The sequence below is a fragment of the Amphiura filiformis genome, chromosome 6 (assembly GCF_039555335.1).
Source record: "Amphiura filiformis chromosome 6, Afil_fr2py, whole genome shotgun sequence".
Lineage (NCBI taxonomy): Eukaryota > Metazoa > Echinodermata > Ophiuroidea > Amphilepidida > Amphiuridae > Amphiura > Amphiura filiformis.
In genome coordinates, this window is record NC_092633.1 from 27,430,058 (window position 1) to 27,441,838 (window position 11,781).

Sequence of the window (11,781 nt, forward strand, 5' to 3'; positions counted from 1 at the left end):
ACCATTCGGAGTTCATGTTCATATATAGGTCATGAATTATATGACGCATTCCAAAAGGTAAGGTTGTTATATTACAACTGCTAAATCGATTAATAATATTGAATTCCCGACAGGTATATAACACATAATAATGCGACAGAGTAAACACTAATTATGATGCATTAGATGTTTATTATGATCTTTAGTTTGATTGCTATTCGATATACAAAGATGCGGTTATTGAGAGTATGGATTAACCTTTATAGATACATTATTGACAAAGTAAATGTGGTATTGACAAAACATGAGGTAGACCTTGGTGATTAATGAGTCACAATTACAGTGATATAATACGGTTATGAACATTATCGTTACTGGAACTAATAATATACTTGTTTAGAAACATTTTACAATTTTAGCATTTTAAAATTGTAGCATTTTAAAATTTTAGCACTTTAAAATTAGAAGCATTTTAAAATTGCGGCATTTTAGAAACATCTTACAAGGAAACAATAAAGCAAACTATTTTGAATTTGTAGAGAGCTGTAATAAAGGTGAACCCCTTTGTAACATTGTTGTTTACTAAATTTAAATGAACGCAATACTGCTTAACAAAATAACAGACGCTACTCTTGTGATTATATGCTGAGAAATATCAATGTTACGTAAATGATCACACTTTACCAAAAGTATCACTTCTTTGTATACATTACCAATACCAAATACAAGAAATTATCGGCATAAATATTGGTCGTAAATCTCACCGGTACACACCATAGTCAGATTCAACTCAAATTTCCCAATTGAATATGCGAAGGGAAATTAAAAGTGTCTAGTTAAGGGTACATATTTGGACTAATTTGCAGATTAGCACTAATAATTCTTCCACTGAGATTTTAATTATTCAGTGTAATAAGTCAAAGGTAGCAAAGCGTGGCCCAGTTCATCAGAGATAGGGAGCATACACAGCTAATCTCTGACGGGGCCTCATAGTTCTACCACATTAAACAGCATATCGTATAGAGTACCTGTTTGAAGGAATACACATGACGTACAACTTTAAATAAGTAAATATACAAATACTGTGCATCAATTTTTGCCTTGTGGTATATAATAATGAGACACGTGATAGGTTACCACATCAAAGCTACCATTTAGTTGGAGAAGAGTTCAGGATCTAAAGTGTGACGTGATAGTTAAATGCATAATGTTCTTTTTTAAATATAAAACTGGTTATATTTTTCAAACCTGATTTTTCATTGTAATCACATATCCCAACTTACACCAAATTGGAATCAGCCATAGAATCAGTCATTTAGTTTAATGCTATTCAAAATACAAAGATGCAGTTATTTAGAGTATGGATTAACCTTTACAGATACTTTATTGACAAAGGAAATGTGGTATTATTTAAAAAAAAAACGATTGAGTTTGGTGATTATTTAGTCCAAATTTTGTTTAGAACCATTTTATAATTTTAGCATTTTAAAATTGTACACAATTTAAATTTCAACATTTTTGCAAATGCTGTAAATAAAAACGTATTTACCGAATTTAAATGAACGCAATACTGCTTAACAAAATAACAGACGCTACTCTTGTGGTTATATGCTGAGAAAACTCAATGGTACGTAAATTATCACACTTTACCAAAGGTATCACTTCTTTATAGACATTACCAATACCAAATACAAGAAATTATCGGCATAAATATTGGTTGTAAACCTCACCGGTACACACCGTAGTCAGATTCAACTCAAATTTCCCAATTGAATATGCGAAGGGAAATTAAAAGTGTCTAGTTAAGGGTACATATTTGAACTAATTTGCAGATTAGCACTAATAATTCTTCCACTGAGATTTTAATTATTCGGTGTAATAAGTCAAAGGTAGCAAAGCGTGGCCCAGTTTTAATTTTTTTTCTTCAGAGATTGGGAGCATACACAGCTAATCTCTTGATAGATTTCATGTAACGGGGCATCATATTGTAGTTCTACCACATTAGACAACATATCCTAAAGAGTACCTGTTTGAAGGTACGCATGACGTACCACTTTAAATAAGTAAATATACAAATTGTGCAATAAAATAAAATAAAACGAAAGAAATTTAATGACATGACGAAGATAATAATAAGAAGACGCATCAACATAGAGCGGCATGATATTGTCTATGAAATTTGGAGACTCAAACAATTACACTTAGGTCATTAAGATTTACCAACATGTGCCTCGAAATTTATTTTACACAATATAATTCAGCAGAAAATGGATAAAGTATAGACACAATGTAAATCAGAGTCTCAAATGCAAATTAAACCAGTGTAGTGGTGTGAAAATTACATGAATATTGGTTTTAGATGCAGTACTGACGGCTTAAATGAAAAGCAGTTGTTGGTCTTCTGTAATTTGATATATACCAACATTCTGCAAATGAAATTCCACAACAGCGAGCGCTTCCCATGCAGTTACACGAACTTGACATTCATTCCCTTGCTTAATGCTGTGACAAATTAAAAGACTTATTTAAACTGATCAGACTTAGATAAATACAGTAAATGTCCTTGATGAAGATAATACGAGTTTTCCCAAGGATTTACTATCTACGTAGGTGTGTAATTTGTATTTCTAAATGTCAGCCATAATATATGTTCTTATTTTGCGGAGATTGCTTTTTTGGCAGGCTTAATTTGCACATTTAACGGTACCCTAGACATAATCTTCTATTTATTGTGGGTCTTTTATATTGTAATAGTAACATTGTCAATGCTATTCTCTTGTTGGTCATATTATACAGCTGATTCATACTTCGGTATGAGCGACTTTAGATTCAGCTCTTAATCTATGAAAATATTTCTTAAGTAATCTTAATGCTCTGCATGCTAGCCATATACTTTAACATAAACAGTCCAGGTATTTTCTCAAAATATCAAAAGCTATCTTAAGAACCACTGAACCAATAGTAGGCTTGTTTGTACTCATTTTAATGCATTTTTCATGCTGATTCCAAATATGGTCATGAAAATTCACATTTCTGAAATTTTTGACTTTTTAAAGTTTTTTTGAAACTTGTCGTCTGCAGTCGACACCCGCGTGAAGAGAGTTAACGCTGATTTAAATTACCAACTATCGAGCTCTAAACCAATGAAAAAGTTTTAGTATCAAATTAATCTTAATCTAAAACGGCATATTTTGAGAATTAATTTTGTTTAAAATCGAATTCCATAACCCCCTTTTGTATTCTATAGTTATTTCAGACTTGTTATCTGAACAGGTCATTAGTACCATTTCGTTCAAATTTTAGTAAAATTCTATGAATGAATTCAATCACGCTGGATCCATCTTAATTTTTTAGGAGGAGCACCAGTGAGTATACTAAACTATACGAAGCGTCGTAACTCTAACATATATATCCTATGGTATAATGGGACTTGGTACTTACGATGGGTTTAGGAAATGTGACGCGTCGTAAATGTATAGTGAAATACACCTGATCACTGAACCACATATCCTTGGATAAATACAAAAAAACAATTAACATTGCAAAAAAGTGGGTCTTGGCTAAAAGCCTAAACCTTATTGAACATTGAGGCTATGGTGTTCTCTCAATCTCCATAGACTTAACACATAAAACACTAAAGACCAAGGGCACGGAAAAAGAATTCCAATTTCTTGTTTCTCGACCCAAGGGCTAAGAGACAAATTGTACAATTGATTTGTTGGGAGTGGCCTTTCTTTTTCTTGCTCTTTTTCCTCATTCTGTTTCTGTTTAGTTTTCTCTTCATATACGCCAGTATGTTTATATAAGCTTTTGATATTGGCTTGAGCATTCTACTTGAGCCTGGTCCCATCAGGACCCAAAAAATTAACAAAACGCTTTTAAATTATTTCATAACATTTGCACATGATATTTTTCAAACATATTGATATCATTTAATAGTTCTCTTATCAGTTCCCCGCTCTTTGTATTATAAAATGCCCCGTTCAGTAAGAAAGATGTATCTACTATTAGTGATTCTGCATTTTATCTCGCGAGCAAAAGGACTACTCATATTTTGCAGATATTATGGTTTACTTTTTTTGCAGAACTATTATACACGCAGCTGTTCTACCATTGTTTTTATCCAGACCCGATGAGTATCTCTGTCCCCACATTTCCAGATCACCAAACTTGTCAACAGCACGGTCATATTAACATTTTCTTGGAGCCAGAAAACATAACCAACATACACTTGGGATGACCCATGACAGAAAGACAACATCCGGCATGCAGTGTAGTATAATACATGTAATAGAGACCCATGCAATATGTTTTCGCCTTTAATTCAATTTAGTGTTCTTCATAAGGCTGGGATGTAAATGTTTTACAAACTTGATTAACATTTTATACTGCTTGTGAATCTTTGGAACAGAGAAATCGCAATAGGTTGAACCTCATATTCATATGGTATCATGTGCGCTGATAATGTACGTGGGTTCAAGTCTCGGTATTATAAACTACAATGTACATGTGTTATTCCTCGGACCAAAATGTTTTACGTAATCTAGCGGAGTAAAATGCGATCAAAATGTTTTATTCAGTTCAACACTAATCCTCTCTCTCTCTCTCTAATTATATACCATACACTATTATAAAGGTGTGGTCCGTTTGAGAGTTCTCCATCTAACGCGATCAGCAGCAATCCTTGTTGCATTTGAAGTATTCACCCGGTCACCTTCTTATTGTCATCTACCTCTAACTTGCTGCTGGTCTTCCTCTCTTGTCTTCCTTTCATCATTCCTTGGATGATAAATTTTTCCAGGCAGACGTGTCTTTTTTGTATGCCCATGATAGGCTAGTTTCTTTCCAATAACATCAGCACATCACGTTTTTCAGCTCCAACTTTTTTAAGAACCCATTCATTTGTTCTCTTTTCTGCAGTAACACCAATCTCAAAGGAATTCGCTGTCTCCTTTTCACATGTGTTCATTGTCCAGAACTCTGAGCCATATGTTGCCACTACAAAAGCTATTGACTCTATAATCTTGAGGAGTATTTGTAGCTTGCTCTTCCGGATCTTATCTTCTTCTGAACAACATCCCTAGCGATAGTCATTCGACGCTTGATCTCCTAAGCGTATCCCCTCTGTGTTTATGGTGTACCCAATAAACTGTCCACTTCCTGATTATCATACTGCAGTTACTGTCCGTTTTCCTATACACAATACACAGAGCTCTCACAATTGACGCGTGACCTCTACAAGTAGTGTATGTTAGAAGTATAGGCAATTGCCTAGTTAACGTCACTGTGTGAAAAATAACCGGCCAATATTTAAAGTATTCTCTGAAATTCTAGAAAATATAGTTTTGTAATATGTCCTGAATTTTTAGCTAATTTAGGTGTTTGGAAATATTCGCACTTTTGTTTTTTAGGAAGGATATGTAAACGAAAGATAACAACAAAAAATATGAAGAAATTATTTCCAAACCGTGTTAAGTCTGCAAACCATTATGCTTCTCATTTTCAAGAACGCTGGTTAACAATAAGTAGATTATTGTCTTATTTCGTAAAGAAAAGCTCACACAGTATTGTTACCTTGCGTTCGCTTTATTATCGTTTACCCAACTGAAACTATAATACCAGCTCATTGCTCCTTGCACAGGTAAAACAGAAACATGTGTAGTGTGGATTTAACCAGAGAAGATCTGATTTAATCAGTTGAGCTGTTTTCAATGAGTGTTATCTTGGTTTAATAGCTTTTAATGGGGTTTAAGTACTTTTAATGGGGTTTAAGGTCGTGGTGAATTCTACTGTAGACATGACTGCATCATGTCTTTTATCCAGCATGAAACTCTATCCGTGGTACTTTCTATCCTCATCTAGAAATTTTGTCTTCTTGGTGTTCAAAATCCACCCTTTCGGTCTTAAGCTCGTCTCTGCTTCCGCACACTAGAGTGGTGTCACTTGCGCACCTTAGATTCGCACGGTGCTTCACACCTCCTATAGGAAATGTCTATTTTGACCCGTATTATGACCTGTCTACCAAGCTAATCATCCGTGGACAAATAAAAATCATGACTTTACCATGAATAGAAACCTATGATGCATGGGCTACATCAACCTCAACCCCTACCGCCATTGAAAGTTTGTATTACTAAGATTATCACAAGATATGGTTCTACGATTAGCACAAGTCATCTGGGTGTACATACGGCGTTTTAGTATACCGGATGGTTTGTGCGTACAGTTGTTTGATGTCGTCATTTATAAATTTTTCAACGTCGGCATTTATATACCCCAACACCTGTAGGCTATATACCATACATGCCGTTAGCTAGAGAGGGAACCCCAAAATGGGAGAAATGCAACCATGCTTCTGGTTAAATACATATCATTTTGGGTTACCATTATCAAAGATTATATCCCATATCATCGTGACAACCAAAAAACTTTCGAGTTTGTTTTTTAGTTTCATATGAAACCGTCACATTTTCTAGCAAGGCCGCTGATCAAAGTAGGCGATGCTGAATTGAAAAGATATCCTGTGTTGTGCAGGTGGCCATAGAGAATCGTATAACAGCGAGGAAGTATATCTCGAGCGTATGTCACTATCACAAGTATCTATACAAGTACTCTATCCTGGATTCCAGATGTCGCAACAAACAAGCAATGTGAACAGGTGAATAGAGATGTACCTTAACTTAACGCCACAAGGAGAAATAAAAGATTTGAAAATGGAAGTAAGTGATATATTGATATATAATCTAAATAATTAGGACATGATTCTTTTACATTCAATGTAGGGTCTGTGTCTCACAAGTTAAATCAGATCATACTTCTAATCTATAGCGTCATTCCATAAGATCGTCGCGAAGAACGTTCGACCATGAATCTAAGGACAGGTCCATGGTAGAACGTTCTTTTATTTTAAACGCTTGTCATTGTCCATCCATTCATATAGCAAACTTACAATTTCTATTTGCCCCAGTATTAAACTGGGGCCAGGGGGCTTCTAGCCGGGCATGCAGGTAGCCGACTTCCAACCTCGAAAGGAACTTGTACCTGCCCGATATACTGAAGTAATTACTACAAGCCTGACAAGGAAGTTCCCACCAGGCTACCTCTTTCACAATTTGGCAGGTGTTAGAACACATAATCCCTGAAAGTGTATAATATCGCAAGATGAGGTTCTACAATTAGCCGAAGTCATTTGGGCGTACATGTGGCATCTTAGTATACCAGATGATTTGTACAGCTCCTCCTTCGTTGAAAGAGGGTTAACGCCAGCATTTAAAAGCTACATACCCCAACACATGTGGGCTATATACCGTACATGTCGTTAACTAGGGAGGGAAACCTAAGACAGAGAAATACATTCAGTTTTGGTCACCCGTATCAAAGATAAGATCCCATATCTTCGTGACAAGCCGTGAGATCAAGACGATCAAAGTAGGCAATGCTGAATTGACGACATATCCGTGTGTGGGACAGGTGGCCATAGAGAATCTTGTAACAGTGAGAAGGTATATCTTGAAGCTTCTTGAGCATATATCGCTATCACAAGCACCTAGACAAGTATTCCTAGATCCCAGCTGTCGCAAAGGAATAAGAACTGTGAACAGGGGTGTACCTCAAAGCCACAAGGAATAAAAAGAATAACAGATTTGAAAATGGAAGTAAGCCATATATAATCTACTAGGTATGACACCCGGGTATGACATTTTCTTTTGCATTCAATGTACTGAATGTGTCTCACATATCCTACTTCTAATCTTACAGGGCTTGTTATTATAGCGCCATTGCATAAGATCATCGCGCTTAACAATAAAAGAACATTCGACCACAGACATTTCTATAGTAAGTTTGCATTTTCTACTTCTAAGTGTTATCACACTTGGGGGAGGCTACCGTAATCAAAGACTTTTTGCCATTTTTTGCGATTCCTTTTCTCCGATCGGCACCAGATGAAACAACCTTCATTTTACGCGCCTCTTATCAATCAAGGGTAGTGAGGAGTTTGATTGACAATGAGACGCAACCTGGTCTTTTTAATTCTAACTTACCAACCTGAGAGGAACTTGTACCTTGTACGAAATTCCCGATTACTACCAGTCTGACAACAAAGTTACTACCGGGTTTATTCGCTGTAGAAGTGACGTAATATTCGGATTAATTACTATGGCAAATTGGCAATAGATGAATACAATTTTTGAATAGATCACCCTGCACTACAAGCAGGTTGCACTCATTACCTGTGTATGTGTGCAATCATAGATTGAATATAATACCGATCTTTTCAATTAAGATACTAATCTTACAGGTGCGAGTGATTAGCATATCTTTGACATCTACGGTTCAATTCATAGGTACCGCGTGAACGTTGTAGTGCCGCTGGGCAATCTATTCGAAAATTGTATTCATCTATTGCAATGGTAGCCTTACGTCACTTCTACAGCGAATACTTAGGCTGGTGTTAGAGTACGTAATTCCTAAATGTGTACACTTTTCTTGACCTTGTTCGTATTATATGCTATGCATTTTTAATATAGATTTTAAGCCACTGCTGCTCTATCTGTTATTGATTTATGCATATTATATCACTGCTGCTTCCTTTGTCCAATATGACCCTTAGTGCAAATAAAAAAGTATGCTACAAAAAACCAACATGGGTTTACGTAAAATACATGATTTATTCAAACTAATAACATACATCAAGGCGTTATAACTTTACCGTACGAAATATTTTACTTTACAGTCTTTAGTCAATTTTAATGTTTATATAAGGTTAGTAACTGTTTTAAAGTGTTGCGATTTGATAGTTCAGAGCATCTTGCGAATGGCAGTGAGCTTTGGCAAAAATTCCATGGATCGTTTCATAGCGAGTTTGTAGAAGAATTCAAATATCACAGATATACAGTACTTTTGTAGTTCCTGTGGATCTTGAGTTATATTGTAAAGAAGGCTGAAACAACAGCACTTTTGTAAAAAAACATTCATAACTCATTAACAATAATAAATCAAGCAAGTTTTCAAAGTATATGATTTGTAAAATGAACTTTTGCAAAACATCAAAGTGTTATTTTTCAATAATATATTGATTAAGACAATAAAAATCGATTTTTTTTTGTGTGTGGCTGCTTCGACCAACAATACATCGTGTACCCTTAAGGACACGTGAGGGTGCAAGCATGCAGGGAATATGGTATTACTCCGCCTAGTCTTGATATAGGCTACTATTATTATAGACATGCGCTTAGGCACAAGACTATTAGAATTATTTGTTCTTGAGTTATATTGTAAAGAAGGTTGAAACAACAACACTTTTGTAAAAAACATACATAACTCAACAACAATAAATCAAGCAAGTTTTCAAAGTATATGATTTGTAGAATGAACTTTTGCAAAACATCAAAGTGTTATTTTCAATAGTATTGATTAAGATAATAAAAATCTATTTTGTTTTGGCTGCTTCGACCAACAATTCATCGTGTACCCATAAGGACACATGAGAGTTGTTTAATGTCATAATAGGACCGCATCACTATCTCATAGTTCAGCATGCAGGCAATATGGTATTACTCCGCCTAGTCTTGATATAGACATGCGCTCAGGCACAAGACTATTAGAATTATTTGTTCATCAAAAACATTATTCTACGATACCTTCAGATACATTACTTTAATAATCACAACTTTATCTTAAAGGTGTGAACCGTTATTTGCTTCATAAATCATACCACTTGTTTTTTGTGTTTTGTTGTTGTTGTTTTTTTTTATTTATTTTTTTTATTTTCTATGCAAAATTTTGACGTTTCTAACAGTTATTTATGATATACAAACTATGTCCATGACGTTTTCCCCAACGCATATGTAAGGGCAAAATTTTAGGGGGAAACAATTTGTCAAAATTGTAACAACTTTTGTCCAAAATAGCGATACTTTTTTATTGACTGTGTGCTTTTATGACAGTGCGTTTTGTTCAACGATTTGAAAAAGTCATTAAAACACCAAAGCGATAGACATAAATACCATTGGACGAAATGAAATGAGTGATGCAAATTGAATACCTCAATTTAGCATTTCTGTCAAAATCTAAATTTCTGAACCGAAGTGAAATGGTGTATGCCCGTACCTAAGTTAGCAGTAAGCTGGGAAGTTGTTGTTGCTGTTGGTTTTATATTACATAATTATCAGGGTTACTGGGTTGGGATAATATCATGCATTTGAATTGGGAACCTCTTGGTCTTTTAGTCTAGCAGACTTGTCAGTCAGCTGGAATGAACAAACATACAAACACCCATCCGCATGCCTGGAAATCGATGAAATACCAAAATATCGAGCCGTTTGTTTTTCATTGTTTTTATTAAAGACACAAAAGTTTTAGTATTGACTATATGTGTATTGGTTTTGGAAACCCTTTATATTGTCAATGTTTGACCAATTTAGTGCCGTTGTTGTTGGGGGTTTTTTTGGGGGTTTTTTTGGGTTTTTTGTTGTTGTTTCTTTGACTTTTTATTTATTTTTTTGTTTTGGGGTTATTTGGTTTTTGGTGTGTTTTTGGGTTGTTGTTTTTTCTTTTTCTTTTGGTTTTTTTTGGTTTTTTTGGTATTGTGAGATTTTTTTGTGTTCTAAAATAATCTGCATACTTTCAGCATTTCAAAAATGATTTAATTTTGTTAAAAAACTTGAGACTATTTAAAGAGACTTGTCACTTAATTAGATGAATTACAAAACATACACCAAAGAAATAAAGGATTTACTTTCAGTAAGACATAAACTGACATTATTTCTGTAATGTTTATTCACTTTTTACATATTATGTCATTATTTCTAGTTGTATTTATTTTCAAATTGACCATGAAATGATATTTGAAATTTGTTCTATCAAAAAATTATTTTACACCATCTCCTGACAAATCCCAATTAATATTTAACCCGTACGGTTTATGCAGACCCCTTCCAGATCAGTCTTGGAATTTTGCGAAAAAATATTCCATACTAAATGTCAAGTCTGTATATCTTAAAAATACATGCAACGACTCCCTACCGATTATCCAAGGCAATCACGCAAATCTAGATTATTCTTGTATTTCATTTATTTATGTATGTACGTAAAACGTCAGGGCGCTGCGGTTTACCTTGCTGTGAATATCATAAATCAGGTCACTTTCTGGACCGCATATCATGTCAGACTAGGGGTCCGACTTAGGTTGTGAATACATGGTGTCCTTGACAGAATTGTATTGTCAGAACTTTACTTTAGGGGGGTATTTCAATGCCTGAACCAAACATAACTGCTGATGTGGCTGAGGAATGAAAATAACTTTTTGAATTTTCACAATTGACCCGCTCCGTTCTAGATATATAAGAATTTTACGAAAACATCTTATTTGGAGAACCAATCACTGCGTATGAGGCGTCTATTGTCATTGAATGATATTTAAATTCGTGGAATGGATTGAAAATTTTGATATTTCAAGAACGGAATGGTCAATTATCAAAATTCAAAGAGTACGTGATAGCTGTTTTAATAGTCAACCACATCAACTATTTAGTTTGATTTGGGCATTCAAATAACCAAAAATGAAAGTTTCCGACAATACATTTCTTTCAGGGACACCCTGCATTTAAACGGTACATGAACGGATTGAGACAGTCAGGGGTTAACACACTTCTCGCTTCGAAACTGACTGCGAGATACATGTGTAGCTCTCTCTGCACACCGGATATATGGCTTATTGTCCACTCCGAAGGATTGAGTACTCTCGGGCTTCATTTACCCTATTGTAAATGCACCATGAGGAGAGGGGAGTCTGAATTTAAT